Genomic DNA, 18,045 nt, shown 5'->3' on the forward strand with positions numbered 1-18,045 from the left:
ATGTCTTGGGGTATGATATAAAATGCTAACTTCCCCTGTTATTGTAATGGTGAGGAGTTAGCATGTCTTGGGGTATGATATAAAATGATGTCTTGGGTAACTTTCTCACTCATTTGTCTAAAGTTGGTAGCCAGTAGCCTAGTCGAAGATACATCATGCAGTAGTGTAACTCTACACTTGAGACAGACCAAGTGGCACAAAAGTAAACCTTGCATTTTGAGGTTTAAAATACACCTCTGGTGGCCAAGTTGACATATTTTTTAGAAATGCCGTTGGATATAACGTCTAAGATCTTTGATAGGCTGATGCATAATTTGTTTCAGGAAATAATCTCTGCCACCTGCTCAGGTTAGCATATGGCTAAATGTGGCAGGTTATTATTTAAAGGAAACAGCTAACATGAGCGTTTTATCACGTGCAATTACGTCAATGATTTGAATTGGCTGATGCGCATTTTGAGACAGAGAAAAAGTTCAAACTTAAATGTAAACTTTTTCTAATGTTTGCAAGTATGAACTCTATAGGTTTAGAAATACATTCAATGGCCATTCTTCAGTAGTCCTCTGCAGTGATGCTGTGGGTCTGTATTGTGCCAACAAACACTACGGCTGCATCACAAATGATAATCAATTCCCTTTACGGTGCACGACTTTAGACCAGGACCTGTGGGGAAAAGGGTGCGGTTTGGGATGTTACTACTACTACTGGTGGTGTTGAGTCTGAGACAAAGGGCGGTTGTCCATCCCATCAGTTAGATTTCATTATGAAGACAGATGTCTGGAACCCTATGGAGAGGGAACCAGCCTTTTGTGTACAGTAGGGATAGGGGTAGGGTTGGTTAGGGTTCTACACAGCAGCATTTCTCCATCACCTCCTTGACAACAGGGTTACTATTCAGAGGAGGTGCTGCTGGCATTATTGACCAAATTAACGGCCATTAGGTTTGGTTGGTCTACATGTACAGATTATTATCATTGGGCTATAACCTGTGCTCCTCTGTCCTGATTTTGTTTTAATTAATTTATACGGAATTGTTTAGGCTATTTCACTACCACGAGAAGATAAAGCTGTTCTGAGTAAAATTTAAGTTGGACGCAGAGATCTGTCGGATCTGTCCTAGCCTCTGATTGGTTGTCCCAGTAGAGTTCCCAGTCCGTGAACACCACTATAAAACCCTGCGCTGTTCCCCCTCTGCGCCAGAGCGCATCAGACCGTTGTGAAATAGAGAGAGAGACCATAGAGATGTTGTGAGCCAGAGAGCACGAGGTCAGTTAATTGAAACAGCTAAACCTAAACCCACACAGTTTTGTTAATTTGACTGAAGACTGACAGATCTAACGGACATATTTAATGGTTATTATATTCTCTCCCTACTGGACTATTTTATTGGAATAATAACACTAAAATACTCCACCACAACTCGGTATCATCCCACGGCAAGGCAGTATCATCCCAGCGGCAAGGGGGTATCATCCCACGGCAAGGCAGTATCATCCCAGCGGCAAGGGGGTATCATCCCACGGCAAGGCAGTATATTCCCAGCGGCAAGGTGAGATTCTAACGGGACTCTGCATCTTTATAGTGGACCCATTAACTTCTGGAATCAGAGTTTGATTTGATAGGATTAGATGATTTAATTAGAATTGGAAATGAGCTTCCGTTGTATGGAGAGATGATGACGCACGGCTTTCCTGTTGCGCGCTCTGGAATATGGAATATATCAGGAATCACACGACATTTATCAACGCCGTCGCTTCTTCTAAAAAACACATCGTACTTTTTCTTTGAATTGATAAATACCTCAATGCCATTAATGATAAAGAGTGGAACAAGTATTTGTTTATCCATATCTTTTACCGATAAAAACATCTAAACGTTTGAGAATAACAGAATAGGCTCTGACTTGAGTGAACAATCATTGGTGCACTTTGGAAGGTAATCAAGTGTTTTATATGTTGACTGATTAGTAAAGAAGAAAATACATATATTTCCAAAAAGTTAGCATGGAGTTGGAAACACAATATTATATTTGGACACTTACAGTAGAGTTTTTACAGTATGCCTATACAGTAGCCTACAGGGCAGGAGGATAACTTACTATTGACTGGATGGTCTGAGTTTGAGTGACATGTGACTGATGACAGAAGGATGGATGGAAAGACATCAGAAAGCTGCATGCAGAGAAACATGGAATATAATTACTATTGCAGTATTTACAGTAAGCATAGTTTAGATAGTATATTAACACACAAAGCCTGACGCAACAGATTATTACAGTATAATGTCATGGTTGCTTTTTTACAGACAATTCAATAATTATAAGAATAGTATTTAATTTGTAAAGCGCATTTCCTCAATGGCATACCATGTATAGGGCTATGCTAAGTCCTATTCATTGGTTAATTCTGTGTGTATTTAGGAGGGGGATTCAAATAGAAGTTAGTTTTTACACTTCCAGGAGATGCTGCTGTTGACTGACGGGTCTGATAGAAGGTTTGGAGTGTTTCTAATTGCAAATGCATTTATATAAGATAAACTACATGGAAATGTTTAAACCGTTTTCAACAACTTTGACAACATTTTAGTTCATATGGAGCACGAAAAAGCACCCTGCTGAAAAATCTGATTAGCATAATTTTCTGTCTTTCCCATACACTAGTTAATTGATTAGCATAATTTACGGTCTTTCCCACACACTAGTTAATTGATTAGCATAATTTACTGTCTTTCCCATTCACTAGTTAATTGATTAGCATAATTTACGGTCTTTCCCACACACTAGTTAATTGCCTAATGCGTGCACAAGAGATGACACACATAGACACATGCCATATTTTTAAATAGTTAGTTGACTGGTATATGTGGTGATGTCGAGGGAATCAGGGTTAAGGTAGGGTTAGTTAGGGTTGTGGCTTAGTTGGGGTTATGGTTATGGGTTTGGGTTAGCAAGGGTATTGGTTAATGGTTAGAGGTAGTTAGGATCTTGGTTATGGGTTAGAGATAGTTAGCATATTGGATATGGGTTAGATGTAGTTAGGGTCTTGGTTATGGGTTAGAGATAGTTAGGGTTATGTTTAGAGGTGGTTAGGGTCTTGGTTATGGTTAGAGGTAGTTAGGGTCTTGGTTATGGTTAGAGGTAGTTAGGGTCTTGGTTATGGTTAGAGGTAGATAGGTTCTTGGAGAGGTAGTTAGGGTCTTGGTTATGGTTAGAGGTAGTTAGGGTCTTCATTGTGGGCTAGAGGTAGTTAGGGTCTTGGTTATAGGTTAGAGGTAGTTAGGGTCTTGGTTATGGGTTAGAGGTAGTTAGAGTCTTGGTTATGGGTAAGAGGTAGTTAGGGTCTTGGTTATGGGTTAGAGGTAGTTAGGATATTGGTTATGGGTTACAGGTAGTTAGGATCTTGGTTATGGGTTAGAGATAGTTAGCATATTGGATATGGGTGAGATGTAGTTAGGGTCTTGGTTATGGTTAGAGGTAGTTAGGGTCTTGGTTATGGTTAGAGGTAGTTAGGGTCTTGGTTATGGTTAGAGGTAGATAGGTTCTTGGTTATGTCTTCGAGGTAGTTAGGGTCTTGGTTATGGTTAGAGGTAGTTAGGGTCTTCATTGTGGGCTAGAGGTAGTTAGGGTCTTGGTTATAGGTTAGAGGTAGTTAGGGTCTTGATTATGGTTTATAGGTAGTTAGGGTCTTGGTTATGGGTTAGAGGTAGTTAGAGTCTTGGTTATGGGTAAGAGGTAGTTAGGGTCTTGGTTATGGGTTAGAGGTAGTTAGGGTCTTGGTTGTGGGTAAGAGATAGTCAGGGACTTGCTTATAGGTTAGACTTAGTTAGGGTTATGGGTTAGAAGTAGTTAGACCTTGTTTATGTGTTTCAGGTAATTAGAATTTTGGCTATGGGTAAGAGGTAGTTAGCATATTGGTTATGGGTTAGAGTTAGTTAAGGTCATGGTTATGGGTTAGAGGTAGTTAGGGTCTTGGTTATGGGTTAGAGGTAGTTAGGATATTGGTTATGGGTTAGAGGTAGTTAGGATATTGGTTATGGGTTACAGGTAGTTAGGATCTTGGTTATGGGTTAGAGATAGTTAGCATATTGGATATGAGTGAGATGTAGTTAGGGTCTTGGTTATGGGTTAGAGGTAGTTAGGGTTATGTTTAGAGGTGGTTAGGTCTTGGTTATGGTTAGAGGTAGTTAGGGTCTTGGTTATGGTTAGAGGTAGTTAGGGTCTTGGTTATGGTTAGAGGTAGTTAGGGTCTTGGTTATGGTTAGAGGTAGAAAGGTTCTTGGTTATGTCTTCGAGGTAGTTAGGGTCTTGGTTATGGTTAGAGGTAGTTAGGGTCTTCATTATGGGCAAGAGGTAGTTAGGGTCTTGGTTATGGGTAAGAGTTAGTTAGGGTCTTGGTTATGGGTTAGAGGTAGTTAGGGTATTGGTTGTGGGTAAGAGATAGTCAGGGACTTGCTTATAGGTTAGACTTAGTTAGGGTTATGGGTTAGAAGTAGTTAGACCTTGTTTATTTTTTTCAGGTAATTAGGATTTTGGCTATGGGTAAGAGGTAGTTAGGATATTGGTTATGGGTTAGAGTTAGTTAGGGTCTTGGTTATGGGTTAGAGGTAGTTAGGGTCTTGGTTATGGGTTAGAGGTAGTTAGGATATTGGTTATGGGTTACAGGTAGTTACGATCTTGGCTATGGGTAAGAGGTAGTTAGATTATTGGTTATGGTTTACAGGTAGTTAGGGTCTTGGTTTTGGGTTAGAGGTAGTTAAGGTCTTGGTTACGGTTTATAGGTAGTTAGGGTCTTGGTTATGGGTTAGAGGTAGTTAGGGTCTTGGTTATGGGTTATAGGTAGTTAGGGTCTTGGTTATGGGTTAGAGGTAGTTAGGGTCTTGGTTATGGGTAAGAGATAGTTAGGGACTTGCTTATAGGTTAGACTTAGTTAGGGTTATGGGTTAGAAGTCGTTAGACCTTGTTTATGTGTTTCAGGTAATTAGGATTTTGGCTATGGGTAAGAGGTAGTTAGGATATTGGTTAGTTAGGGTTATGGTTTAGAAGTAGTTTAGAAGTAGTTAGACCTTGTTTAGGGTCTTGGTTATGGGTTAGAGGTAGTTAGGGTCTTGGTTATGGGTTAGAGTTAGTTAGAGTCTTGGTTATGGGTTAGATGTAGTTAATGTCATGGCTATGGGTTAGAGGTAGTTAAGGTCTTGGTTACGGGTTATAGGTAGTTAGGGTCTTGGTTATGGGTTAGAGGTAGTTAGGGTCTTGGTTATGGGTTATAGGTAGTTAGGGTCTTGGTTATGGGTTAGAGGTAGTTAGGGTCTTGGTTATGGGTAAGAGATAGTTAGGGACTTGCTTATAGGTTAGACTTAGTTAGGGTTATGGGTTAGAAGTCGTTAGACCTTGTTTATGTGTTTCAGGTAATTAGGATTTTGGCTATGGGTAAGAGGTAGTTTGGATATTGGTTATGGGTTAGAGGTTGTTAGGGTATTGGTTATGGGTTAGAAGTTGGTAGGGTTTTGGTTATGGGTTAGAGATAGTTAGGGTCTTGGTTATGGGTTAGAGGTAGTTAGGGTTATGGGTTAGAGGTAGTTAGACCTTGTTTATGTGTTTTTGGTAATTACGATCTTGGCTATGAGTAAGAGGTAGTTAGGATATTGGTTATGGTTTACAGGTAGTTAGGGTCTTGGTTATGGGTTACAGGTAGTTAGGGTCATGGTTATGGGTTAGAGATAGTTAGGGTCTTGGTTATGGGTTATAGGTAGTTAGGGTCTTGGTTATGGGTTAGAAGTTGTTAGGGTCTTGGTTATGGGTTAGAGGTAGTTAGGGTCTTGGTTATGGGTTAGTAGAGGTATTTAGGGTCTTGGTTATGGGTTAGAGGTAGTTAGGGTCTTGGTTATGGGTTAGAGGTTGTTAGGGTCTTGGTTATGGGTTAGAGGTAGTTAGGGTCTTGGTTATGGGTTAGAAGATGTTAGGGTTTTGGTTATGGGTTAGAAGTTGTTAGGGTTTTGGTTATGGGTTAGAGGTAGTTAGGGTCTTGGTTATGGGTTAGATGTAGTTAGGGTCTTGGTTATGGGTTAGAGGTAGTTAGGGTCTTGGTTATCGGTTAGAGGTTGTTAGGGTCTTGGTTATGGGTTAGAGGTAGTTAGGGTCTTGGTTATGGGTTAGTAGAGGTAGTTTGGGTCTTGGTTATGGGTTAGAGGTAGTTTTGGTCTTGGTTATGGGTTATAGATTGTTTGGGTCTTGGTTATGGGTTAGAGGTAGTTAGGGTCTTGGTTATGGGTTATAGGTAGTTAGGGTCTTGGTTATGGGTTAGATGTAATTAGGATCTTGGTTATGGGTTAGAGGTTGTTAGGGTGTTGGTTATGGGATAGAGGTAGTTAGGGTCTTGATTATGGTTAGAGGTAGTTAGGGTCTTGGTTATGGGTTAGAAGTTGTTAGGGTTTTGGTTATGGGTTAGACATTGTTAGGGTTTTGGTTAGGGGTTAGAGGTAGTTAGGGTCTTGGTTATGGGTTAGAGGTAGTTAGGGTCTTGGTTATGGGTTAGAGGTAGTTAGGGTTTTGGTTAGGGGTTAGAGGTAGTTAGGATATTGGTTATGGGTTACAGATAGTTAGGGTCTTGGTTTTGGGTTAGAGGTAGTTAGGGTCTTGGTTACGGTTTATAGGTAGTTAGGGTCTTGGTTATGGGTTAGAGGTAGTTAGGGTCTTGGTTATGGGTTATAGGTAGTTAGGGTCTTGGTTATGGGTTAGAGGTAGTTAGGGTCTTGGTTATGGGTAAGAGATAGTTAGGGACTTGCTTATAGGTTAGACTTAGTTAGGGTTATGGGTTAGAAGTCGTTAGACCTTGTTTATGTGTTTCAGGTAATTAGGATTTTGGCTATGGGTAAGAGGTAGTTAGGATATTGGTTAGTTAGGGTTATGGTTTAGAAGTAGTTTAGAAGTAGTTAGACCTTGTTTAGGGTCTTGGTTATGGGTTAGAGGTAGTTAGGGTCTTGGTTATGGGTTAGAGTTAGTTAGAGTCTTGGTTATGGGTTAGATGTAGTTAATGTCATGGCTATGGGTTAGAGGTAGTTAAGGTCTTGGTTACGGGTTATAGGTAGTTAGGGTCTTGGTTATGGGTTAGAGGTAGTTAGGGTCTTGGTTATGGGTTATAGGTAGTTAGGGTCTTGGTTATGGGTTAGAGGTAGTTAGGGTCTTGGTTATGGGTAAGAGATAGTTAGGGACTTGCTTATAGGTTAGACTTAGTTAGGGTTATGGGTTAGAAGTCGTTAGACCTTGTTTATGTGTTTCAGGTAATTAGGATTTTGGCTATGGGTAAGAGGTAGTTTGGATATTGGTTATGGGTTAGAGGTTGTTAGGTATTGGTTATGGGTTAGAAGTTGGTAGGGTTTTGGTTATGGGTTAGAGATAGTTAGGTATTGGTTATGGGTTAGAGGTAGTTAGGGTTATGGGTTAGAGGTAGTTAGACCTTGTTTATGTGTTTTTGGTAATTACGATCTTGGCTATGAGTAAGAGGTAGTTAGGATATTGGTTATGGTTTACAGGTAGTTAGGGTCTTGGTTATGGGTTACAGGTAGTTAGGGTCATGGTTATGGGTTAGAGATAGTTAGGGTCTTGGTTATGGGTTATAGGTAGTTAGGGTCTTGGTTATGGGTTAGAAGTTGTTAGGGTCTTGGTTATGGGTTAGAGGTAGTTAGGGTCTTGGTTATGGGTTAGAGGTTGTTAGGGTCTTGGTTATGGGTTAGAGGTAGTTAGGGTCTTGGTTATGGGTTATAGGTAGTTAGGGTCTTGGTTATGGGTTAGAGGTAGTTAGGGTCTTGGTTATGGGTAAGAGATAGTTAGGGACTTGCTTATAGGTTAGACTTAGTTAGGGTTATGGGTTAGAAGTAGTTAGACCTTGTTTATGTGTTTCAGGTAATTAGGATTTTGGCTATGGGTAAGAGGTAGTTTGGATATTGGTTATGGGTTAGAGGTTGTTAGGGTATTGGTTATGGGTTAGAAGTTGGTTGGTTATGGGTTAGAGATAGTTAGGGTATTGGTTATGGGTTAGAGGTAGTTAGGGTTATGGGTTAGAGGTAGTTAGACCTTGTTTATGTGTTTTTGGTAATTACGATCTTGGCTATGAGTAAGAGGTAGTTAGGATATTGGTTATGGTTTACAGGTAGTTAGGGTCTTGTTATGGGGTTACAGGTAGTTAGGGTCATGGTTATGGGTTAGAGATAGTTAGGGTCTTGGTTATGGGTTATAGGTAGTTAGGGTCTTGGTTATGGGTTAGAAGTTGTTAGGGTCTTGGTTATGGGTTAGAGGTAGTTAGGGTCTTGGTTATGGGTTAGTAGAGGTATTTAGGGTCTTGGTTATGGGTTAGAGGTAGTTAGGGTCTTGGTTATGGGTTAGAGGTTGTTAGGGTCTTGGTTATGGGTTAGAGGTAGTTAGGGTCTTGGTTATGGGTTAGAAGATGTTAGGGTTTGGTTATGGGTTAGAAGTTGTTAGGGTTTTGGTTATGGGTTAGAGGTAGTTAGGGTCTTGGTTATGGGTTAGATGTAGTTAGGGTCTTGGTTATGGGTTAGAGGTAGTTAGGGTCTTGGTTATGGGTTAGAGGTTGTTAGGGTCTTGGTTATGGGTTAGAGGTAGTTAGGGTCTTGGTTATGGGTTAGTAGAGGTAGTTTGGGTCTTGGTTATGGGTTAGAGGTAGTTTTGGTCTTGGTTATGGGTTATAGATTGTTTGGGTCTTGGTTATGGGTTAGAGGTAGTTAGGGTCTTGGTTATGGGTTATAGGTAGTTAGGGTCTTGGTTATGGGTTAGATGTAATTAGGATCTTGGTTATGGGTTAGAGGTTGTTAGGGTGTTGGTTATGGGATAGAGGTAGTTAGGGTCTTGATTATGGTTAGAGGTAGTTAGGGTCTTGGTTATGGGTTAGAAGTTGTTAGGGTTTTGGTTATGGGTTAGACATTGTTAGGGTTTTGGTTAGGGGTTAGAGGTAGTTAGGGTCTTGGTTATGGGTTAGAGGTAGTTAGGGTCTTGGTTATGGGTTAGAGGTAGTTAGGGTTTTGGTTAGGGGTTAGAGGTAGTTAGGATATTGGTTATGGGTTACAGATAGTTAGGGTCTTGGTTATGGGTTAGAGGTTGTTAGGGTCTTGGTTATGGTTAGAGGTAGTTAGGGTCTTGGTTATGGGTTAGAGGTAGTTAGGGTCTTGGTTATGTGTTTCAGGTAATTACGATCTTGGCTATGGGTTAGAGGTAGTTAGGATATTGGTTATGGGTTACAGGTAGGTAAGGTCTTGGTTATGGGTTAGAGGGTTGAGGTAGTTAGACCTTGTTTATGTGTTTCAGGTAATTACGATCTTGGCTATGGGTAAGAGCTAGTTTGGATATTGGTTATCGGTTAGAGGTTGTTAGGGTCTTGGTTACGGGTTATAGGTCGTTAGGGTCTTGGTTATAGGTTATAGGTAGTTAGGGTCTTGGTTATGGGTTAGAGGTAGTTAGGGTCTTGGTTATGGGTTACAGGTAGTTCGGGTCATGGTTATGGGTTAGAGGTAGTTAGCGTCATGGTTATGGGTTAGAAGTTGTTATGGTTTTGGTTATGGGTTAGAGATAGTTAGGGTCTTGGTTATGGGTTAGAAGTTGTTAGGGTTTTGGTTATGGGTTAGAAGTTGTTAGGGTTTTGTTTATGGGTTAGAGGTAGTTAGGGTCTTGGTTATGGGTTAGAGGTAGTTAGGGTCTTGGTTATGGGTTAGAGGTTGTTAGGGTCTTGGTTATGGGTTAGAGGTAGTTAGGGTCTTGGTTATGGGTTAGAAGTTGTTAGGGTTTTGGTTATGGGTTAGAAGTTGTTAGGGTTTTGGTTATGGGTTAGAGGTAGTTAGGGTCTTGGTTATGGGTTAGAGGTAGTTAGGGTCTTGGTTATGGGTAAGAGGTAGTTAGGGTTTTGGTTATGGGTTACAGGTAGTTATGGTTTTGGTTATGGGTTAGAGATAGTTAGGGTCTTGGTTATGGGTTAGAAGTTGTTAGGGTTTTGGTTATGGGTTAGAAGTTGTTAGGGTTTTGTTTATGGGTTAGAGGTAGTTTGGGTCTTGGTTATGGGTTAGAGGTAGTTAGGGTCTTGGTTATGGGTAAGAGGTAGTTAGGGTTTTGGTTATGGGTTACAGGTAGTTATGGTTTTGGTTATGGGTTAGAGATAGTTAGGGTCTTGGTTATGGGTTAGAAGTTGTTAGGGTTTTGGTTATGGGTTAGAAGTTGTTAGGGTTTTGTTTATGGGTTAGAGGTAGTTAGGGTCTTGGTTATGGGTTAGAGGTAGTTAGGGTCTTGGTTATGGGTTAGAGGTTGTTAGGGTCTTGGTTATGGGTTAGAGGTAGTTAGGGTTTTAGTTATGGGTTAGAAGTTGTTAGGGTTTTGGTTATGGGTTAGAGGTAGTTAGGGTCTTGGTTATGGGTTAGAGCTAGTTAGGGTCTTGGTTATGGGTTAGAGGTAGTTAGGGTCTTGGTTATCGGTTAGAGGTTGTTAGGGTCTTGGTTATGGGTTAGAGGTAGTTAGGGTCTTGGTTATGGGTTAGTAGAGGTATTTAGGGTCTTGGTTATGGGTTAGAGGTAGTTAGGGTCTTGGTTATGGGTTAGAGGTTGTTAGGGTCTTGGTTATGGGTTAGAGGTAGTTAGGGTCTTGGTTATGGGTTAGAAGTTGTTAGGGTTTTGGTTATGGGTTAGAAGTTGTTAGGGTTTTGGTTATGGGTTAGAGGTAGTTAGGGTCTTGGTTATGGGTTAGAGGTAGTTAGGGTCTTGGTTATGGGTTAGAGGTAGTTAGGGTCTTGGTTATGGGTTAGAGGTAGTTAGGATATTGGTTATGGGTTACAGGTAGGTAAGGTCTTGGTTATGGGTTAGAGGTTAGAGGTAGTTAGACCTTGTTTATGTGTTTCAGGTAATTACGATCTTGGCTATGGGTAAGAGCTAGTTTGGATATTGGTTATCGGTTAGAGGTTGTTAGGGTCTTGGTTACGGGTTATAGGTCGTTAGGGTCTTGGTTATAGGTTATAGGTAGTTAGGGTCTTGGTTATGGGTTACAGGTAGTTATGGTTTTGGTTATGGGTTAGTAGAGGTATTTAGGGTCTTGGTTATGGGTTAGAGGTAGTTAGGGTCTTGGTTTTGGGTTAGAGGTAGTTAGGGTCTTGGTTATGGGTTAGAGGTTGTTAGAGTCTTGGTTATGGGTAAGATATAGTTAGGGACTTGCTTATAGGTTAGACTTAGTTAGGGTTATGGGTTAGAAGTCGTTAGACATTGTTCATGTGTTTCAGGTAATTAGGATTTTGGCTATGGGTAAGAGGTAGTTAGGATATTGGTTATGGGTTAGAGGTTGTTAGGGTCTTGGTTATGGGTTAGAAGTTGGTAGGGTTTTGGTTATGGTCTAGAAGTTGTTAGGGTTTTGGTTGTGGGTTATAGGTAGTTAGGATATTGGTTATGGTTTACAGGTAGTTAGGGTCTTGGTTATGGGTTACAGGTAGTTAGGGTCATGGTTATGGGTTAGAGATAGTTAGGGTTTTGTTTATGGGTTAGAGGTAGTTAGGGTCTTGGTTATGGGTTAGAGGTAGTTAGGGTCTTGGTTATGGGTTAGAGGTTGTTAGGGTCTTGGTTATGGGTTAGAGGTAGTTAGGGTTTTAGTTATGGGTTAGAAGTTGTTAGGGTTTTGGTTATGGGTTAGAGGTAGTTAGGGTCTTGGTTATGGGTTAGAGATAGTTAGGGTCTTGGTTATGGGTTAGAGGTAGTTAGGGTCTTGGTTATGGGTTAGAGATAGTTAGGGTCTTGGTTATGGGTTAGAGGTAGTTAGGGTCTTGGTTATGGGTTAGAGGTAGTTAGGGTCTTGGTTATGGGTTAGAGGTAGTTAGGGTCTTGGTTATGGGTTAGAGGTTGTTAGGGTCTTGGTTATGGGTTAGAGGTAGTTAGGGTCTTGGTTATGGGTTAGAAGTTGTTAGGGTTTTGGTTATGGGTTAGAAGTTGTTAGGGTTTGGTTATGGGTTAGAGGTAGTTAGGGTCTTGGTTATGGGTTAGAGGTAGTTAGGGTCTTGGTTATGGGTTAGAGGTAGTTAGGGTCTTGGTTATGGGTTAGAGGTAGTTAGGATATTGGTTATGGGTTACAGGTAGGTAAGGTCTTGGTTATGGGTTAGAGGTTAGAGGTAGTTAGACCTTGTTTATGTGTTTCAGGTAATTACGATCTTGGCTTTATGGGTAAGAGCTAGTTTGGATATTGGTTATCGGTTAGAGGTTGTTAGGGTCTTGGTTATGGGTTATAGGTCGTTAGGGTCTTGGTTATAGGTTATAGGTAGTTAGGGTCTTGGTTATGGGTTACAGGTAGTTATGGTTTTGGTTATGGGTTAGTAGAGGTATATGGTTTTACAGGTAGTTAGGGTCTTGGTTATGGGTTAGAGGTAGTTAGGGTCTTGGTTTTGGGTTAGAGGTAGTTAGCGTCTTGGTTATGGGTTAGAGGTTGTTAGGGTCTTGGTTATGGGTTAGAGGTAGTTAGGGTCTTGGTTATGGGTTAGAAGTTGTTAGGGTTTTGGTTATGGGTTAGGTTGTTAGGGTTTTGGTTATGGGTTAGAGGTAGTTAGGGTCTTGGTTATGGGTTAGAGGTAGTTAGAGTCTTGGTTATGGGTTAGAAGTTGTTAGGGTTTTGGTTATGGGTTAGAGGTTGTTAGGGTTTTGTTTATGGGTTAGAGGTAGTTAGGGTCTTGGTTATAGGTTAGAGGTAGTTAGGGTCTTGGTTATGGGTTAGAGGTAGTTAGGGTCTTGGTTATGGGTTAGAGGTAGTTAGGGTCTTGGTTATGGGTTAGAGGTAGTTAGGATATTGGTTATGGGTTACAGGTAGGTTAGGTCTTGGTTATGTGTTATAGGTAGTTAGGGTCTTGGTTATGGGTTAGATGTAATTAGGATCTTGGTTATGGGTTAGAGGTTGTTAGGGTTTTGGTTATGGGTTAGAAATTGTTAGGGTTTTGGTTAGGGGTTAGAGGTAGTTAGGGTCTTGGTTATGGGTTAGAGGTAGTTAGGGTCTTGGTTATGGGTTAGAGGTAGTTAGGGTTTTGGTTAGGGGTTAGAGGTAGTTAGGATATTGGTTATGGGTTACAGATAGTTAGGGTCTTGGTTATGGGTTACAGGTAGTTAGGGTCTTGGTTATGGGTTAGAGGTAGTTAGGGTCTTGGTTATGGGTTAGAGGTAGTTAGGGGTTTGGTTATGGGTTAGAGGTAGTTAGGGTCTTGGTTATGGGTTAGAGGTAGTTAGGGTCTTGGTTATGTGTTTCAGGTAATTACGATCTTGGCTATGGGTTAGAGGTAGTTAGGATATTGGTTATGGGTTACAGGTAGGTAAGGTCTTGGTTATGGGTTAGAGGTTAGAGGTAGTTAGACCTTGTTTATGTGTTTCAGGTAATTACGATCTTGGCTATGGGTAAGAGCTAGTTTGTTATGGATATTGGTTAGAGGTTAGAGGTTGTTAGGGTCTTTAGTTAGGGTCGGGTTATAGGTCTTGGTTATGGGTTAGAGTCTTGGTTATAGGTTATAGTAGTTAGGGTCTTGGTTATGGGTTAGAGGTAGTTAGTCCTTGTTTATGTGTTTCAGGTAATTGTGATCTTGGTTATGGGTAAGAGGTAGTTAGGATATTGGTTATGGGTTACAGGTAGTTAGGGTCTTGGTTATGGGTTAGAGGTAGTTATGGTCTTGGTTATGTCTTAGAGGTAGTTAGGGTCTTGGTTATGGGTTACAGGTAGTTAGGGTCATGGTTATGGGTTAGAGATAGTTAGGGTATTGGTTATGGGTTAGAAGTTGTTAGGGTTTTGGTTATGGGTTAGAAGTTGTTAGGGTTTTGTTTATGGGTTAGAGGTAGTTAGGGTCTTGGTTATGGGTTAGAAGTTGTTAGGGTTTGGTTATGGGTTAGAGGTTGTTAGGGTTTTGTTTATGGGTTAGAGGTAGTTAGGGTATTGGTTATGGGTTAGAAGTTGTTAGGGTTTTGGTTATGGGTTAGAAGTTGTTAGGGTTTTGTTTATGGGTTAGAGGTAGTTAGGGTCTTGGTTATGGGTTAGAAGTTGTTAGGGTTTTGGTTATGGGTTAGAAGTTGTTAGGGTTTTGTTTATGGGTTAGAGGTAGTTAGGGTCTTGGTTCTAGGTTATAGGTAGTTCGGGTCTTGGTTATGGGTTAGAGGTAGTTAGGGTCTTGGTTATGGGTTAGAGGTAGTTAGGGTCTTGGTTATGGGTTAGAGGTAGTTAGGATATTGGTTATGGGTTACAGGTAGGTAAGGTCTTGGTTATGGGTTAGAGGTTAGAGGTAGTTAGACCTTGTTTATGTGTTTCAGGTAATTACGATCTTGGCTATGGGTAAGAGCTAGTTTGGATATTGGTTATCGGTTAGAGGTTGTTAGGGTCTTGGTTACGGGTTATAGGTCGTTAGGGTCTTGGTTATAGGTTATAGGTAGTTAGGGTCTTGGTTATGGGTTAGAGGTAGTTAGGGTCTTGGTTATGGGTTACAGGTAGTTAGGGTCAGTTGGTTATGGGTTAGAGGTAGTTAGGGTCTTGGTTATGGGTTGTAGTTGTTAGGTTTTGGTTATGGGTTAGAAGTTGTTAGGGTTTTGTTTATGGGTTAGAGGTAGTTAGGGTCTTGGTTATGGGTTAGAAGTTGTTATGGGTTAGAGGTTTTGGTTATGGATTAGAAGTTGTTAGGGTTTTGTTTATGGGTTAGAGGTAGTTAGGTCTTGGTTATGGGTTAGAAGTTGTTAGGGTTTTGGTTATGGGTTAGAAGTTGTTAGGGTTTTGTTTATGGGTTAGAGGTAGTTAGGGTCTTGGTTTAGGTTATAGGTAGTTAGGGTCTTGGTTATGGGTTAGAGGTAGTTAGGGTCTTGGTTATGGGTTAGAGGTAGTTAGTCCTTGTTTATGTGTTTCAGGTAATTGTGATCTTGGCTATGGGTAAGAGGTAGTTAGGATATTGGTTATGGGTAACAGGTAGTTAGGGTCTTGGTTATGGGTTACAGGTAGTTAGGGTAATGGTTATGGGTTAGAGGTAGTTAGGGTCTTGGTTATGGGTAAGAGGTAGTTAGGATCTTGTTTATGGGTTAGAGGTAGTTAGGGTCTTGGTTATGGGTTAGAAGTTGTTAGGGTTTGGTTATGGGTTAGAAGTTGTTAGGGTTTTGTTTATGGGTTAGAGGTAGTTAGTCTTGGTATTGGTTATGGGTTAGAAGTTGTTAGGGTTTGGTTATGGGTTAGAAGTTGTTAGGGTTTTGTTTATGGGTTAGAGGTAGTTAGGGTCTTGGTTATGGGTTAGAAGTTGTTAGGGTTTTGGTTATGGGTTAGAAGTTGTTAGGGTTTTGTTTATGGGTTAGAGGTAGTTAGGGTCTTGGTTCTAGGTTATAGGTAGTTAGGGTCTTGGTTATGGGTTAGAGGTAGTTAGGGTCTTGGTTATGGGTTAGAGGTAGTTAGGGTCTTGGTTATGGGTTAGAGGTAGTTAGGATATTGGTTATGGGTTACAGGTAGGTAAGGTCTTGGTTATGGGTTAGAGGTTAGAGGTAGTTAGACCTTGTTTATGTGTTTCAGGTAATTACGATCTTGGCTATGGGTAAGAGCTAGTTTGGATATTGGTTATCGGTTAGAGGTTGTTAGGGTCTTTGTTACGCGTTATAGGTCGTTAGGGTCTTGGTTATAGGTTATAGGTAGTTAGGGTCTTGGTTATGGGTTAGAGGTAGTTAGTCCTTGTTTATGTGTTTCAGGTAATTGTGATCTTGGCTATGGGTAAGAGGTAGTTAGGATATTGGTTATGGGTTACAGGTAGTTAGGGTCTTGGTTATGGGTTAGAGGTAGTTATGGTCTTGGTTATGTCTTAGAGGTAGTTAGGGTCTTGGTTATGGGTTACAGGTAGTTAGGGTCATGGTTATGGGTTAGAGGTAGTTAGGGTATTGGTTATGGGTTAGAAGTTGTTAGGGTTTTGTTTATGGGTTAGAGGTAGTTAGGGTATTGGTTATGGGTTAGAAGTTGTTAGGGTTTTGGTTATGGGTTAGAAGTTGTTAGGGTTTTGTTTATGGGTTAGAGGTAGTTAGGGTATTGGTTATGGGTTAGAAGTTGTTAGGGTTTTGGTTATGGGTTAGAAGTTGTTAGGGTTTTGTTTATGGGTTAGAGGTAGTTAGGGTCTTGGTTATAGGTTATAGGTAGTTAGGGTCTTGGTTATGGGTTAGAGGTAGTTAGGGTCTTGGTTATGGGTTAGAAGTAGTTAGGGTTTTGGTTATGGGTTAGAAGTTGTTAGGGTTTTGTTTATGGGTTAGAGGTAGTTAGGGTCTTGGTTATAGGTTATAGGTAGTTAGGGTCTTGGTTATGGGTTAGAGGTAGTTAGTCCTTGTTTATGTGTTTCAGGTAATTGTGATCTTGGCTATGGGTAAGAGGTAGTTAGGATATTGGTTATGGGTTACAGGTCGTTAGGGTCTTCGTTATGGGTAAGAGGTAGTTAGGGTATTGGTTATAGGTTATAGGTAGTTAGGATCTTGGTTATGGGTTAGAGGTAGTTAGACCTTGTTTATGTGTTTCAGGTAATTACGATATTGGCTATTTGTAAGAGGTAGTTAGGATATTGGTTATGGGTTACAGGTAGTTAGGGTCTTGGTTATGGGTTAGAAGTTGTTAGGGTTTTGGTTATGGGTAAGATATAGTTAGGGACTTGCTTATAGGTTAGACTTATGGGTTAGAAGTCGTTAGACCTTGTTCATGTGTTTCAGGTAATTAGGATTTTGGCTATGGGTAAGAGGTAGTTAGGATATTGGTTATGGGTTAGAGGTTGTTAGGGTCTTGGTTATGGGTTAGAAGTTGGTAGGGTTTTGGTTATGGTCTAGAAGTTGTTAGGGTTTTGGTTGTGGGTTATAGGTAGTTAGGATATTGGTTATGGTTTACAGGTAGTTAGGGTCCTGGTTATGGGTTAGAGGTAATTAGGTTCTTGGTTATGGGTTAGAGGTAGTTAGGATATTGGTTATGGGTTACAGGTAGGTAACGTCTTGGTTATGGGTTAGAGGTTAGAGGTAGTTAGACCTTGTTTATGTGTTTCAGGTAATTACGATCTTGGCTATGGGTAAGAGCTTGTTTGGATATTGGTTATCGGTTAGAGGTTGTTAGGGTCTTGGTTACGGGTTATAGGTCGTTAGGGACTTGGTTATAGGTTATAGGTAGTTAGGGTCTTGGTTATGGGTTAGAGGTAGTTAGTCCTTGTTTATGTGTTTCAGGTAATTGTGATCTTGGCTATGGGTAAGAGCTAGTTTGGATATTGGTTATCGGTTAGAGGTAGTTAGGGTCTTGGTTACGGGTTATAGGTCGTTAGGGTCTTGGTTATATGTTATAGGTAGTTAGGGTCTTGGTTATGGGTTAGAAGTTGTTAGGGTTTCGGTTATGGGTTAGAGGTAGTTAGGGTCTTGGTTATGGGTTAGAGGTAATTAGGGTCTTGGTTATGGGTTATAGATTGTTTGGGTCTTGGTTATGGGTTAGAGGTAGTTAGACCTTGTTTATGTGTTTCAGGTCATTACGATCTTGGCTATGTGTAAGAGGTAGTTAGGGTATTGGTTATGGGTTACAGGTAGTTAGGGTCTTGGTTATGGGTAAGAGGTAGTTAGGGTCTTGGTTCGGGGTAAGAGGTAGTTAGGGTATTGGTTATGGGTTACAGGTAGTTAGGGTCTTGGTTATGGGTTAGAGGTAGTTAGGGTCTTGGTTATCGGTTAGAGGTTGTTAGGGTCTTGGTTATGGGTTAGAGGTAGTTAGGGTCTTGGTTATGGGTTAGAGGTAGTTAGGGTCTTGGTTATGGGTTATAGATTGTTTGGGTCTTGGTTATGGGTTCGAGGTAGTTAGGGTCTTGGTTATGGGTTAGAGGTTGTTAGGGTATTGGTTATGGGTTACAGGTAATTAGGGTCTTGGTTACGGGTTAGAGGTAGTTAGGGTCTTGGTTATGGGTTAGAAGTTGTTAGGGTTTTGGTTATGGGTTAGACGTTGTTAGGGTTTTGGTTATGGGTTAGACGTTGTTAGGGTCTTGGTTATGGGTTAGAGGTAGTTAGGATATTGGTTATGGGTTACAGGTAGGT

The 18,045-nt window shown here is 40.8% G+C and overlaps 1 protein-coding gene across 1 annotated transcript in view; it reads left to right on the plus strand.

Annotated features, from left to right (window-relative positions):
* The first annotated feature begins 1,206 nt into the window (after window positions 1-1,206).
* The window catches only part of LOC115126076 (endothelin receptor type B-like), a 123,772-nt gene continuing 106,933 nt past the window's right edge, over window positions 1,207-18,045 (plus strand). The window contains exon 1 of the mRNA XM_065020021.1: window positions 1,207-1,549. The gene's annotated coding sequence lies outside the window, so the exon portion shown is untranslated. The remainder of the gene's footprint in view (window positions 1,550-18,045) is intronic.

This window comes from Oncorhynchus nerka, linkage group LG6 (genome assembly GCF_034236695.1).
Source record: "Oncorhynchus nerka isolate Pitt River linkage group LG6, Oner_Uvic_2.0, whole genome shotgun sequence".
NCBI lineage: Eukaryota > Metazoa > Chordata > Actinopteri > Salmoniformes > Salmonidae > Oncorhynchus > Oncorhynchus nerka.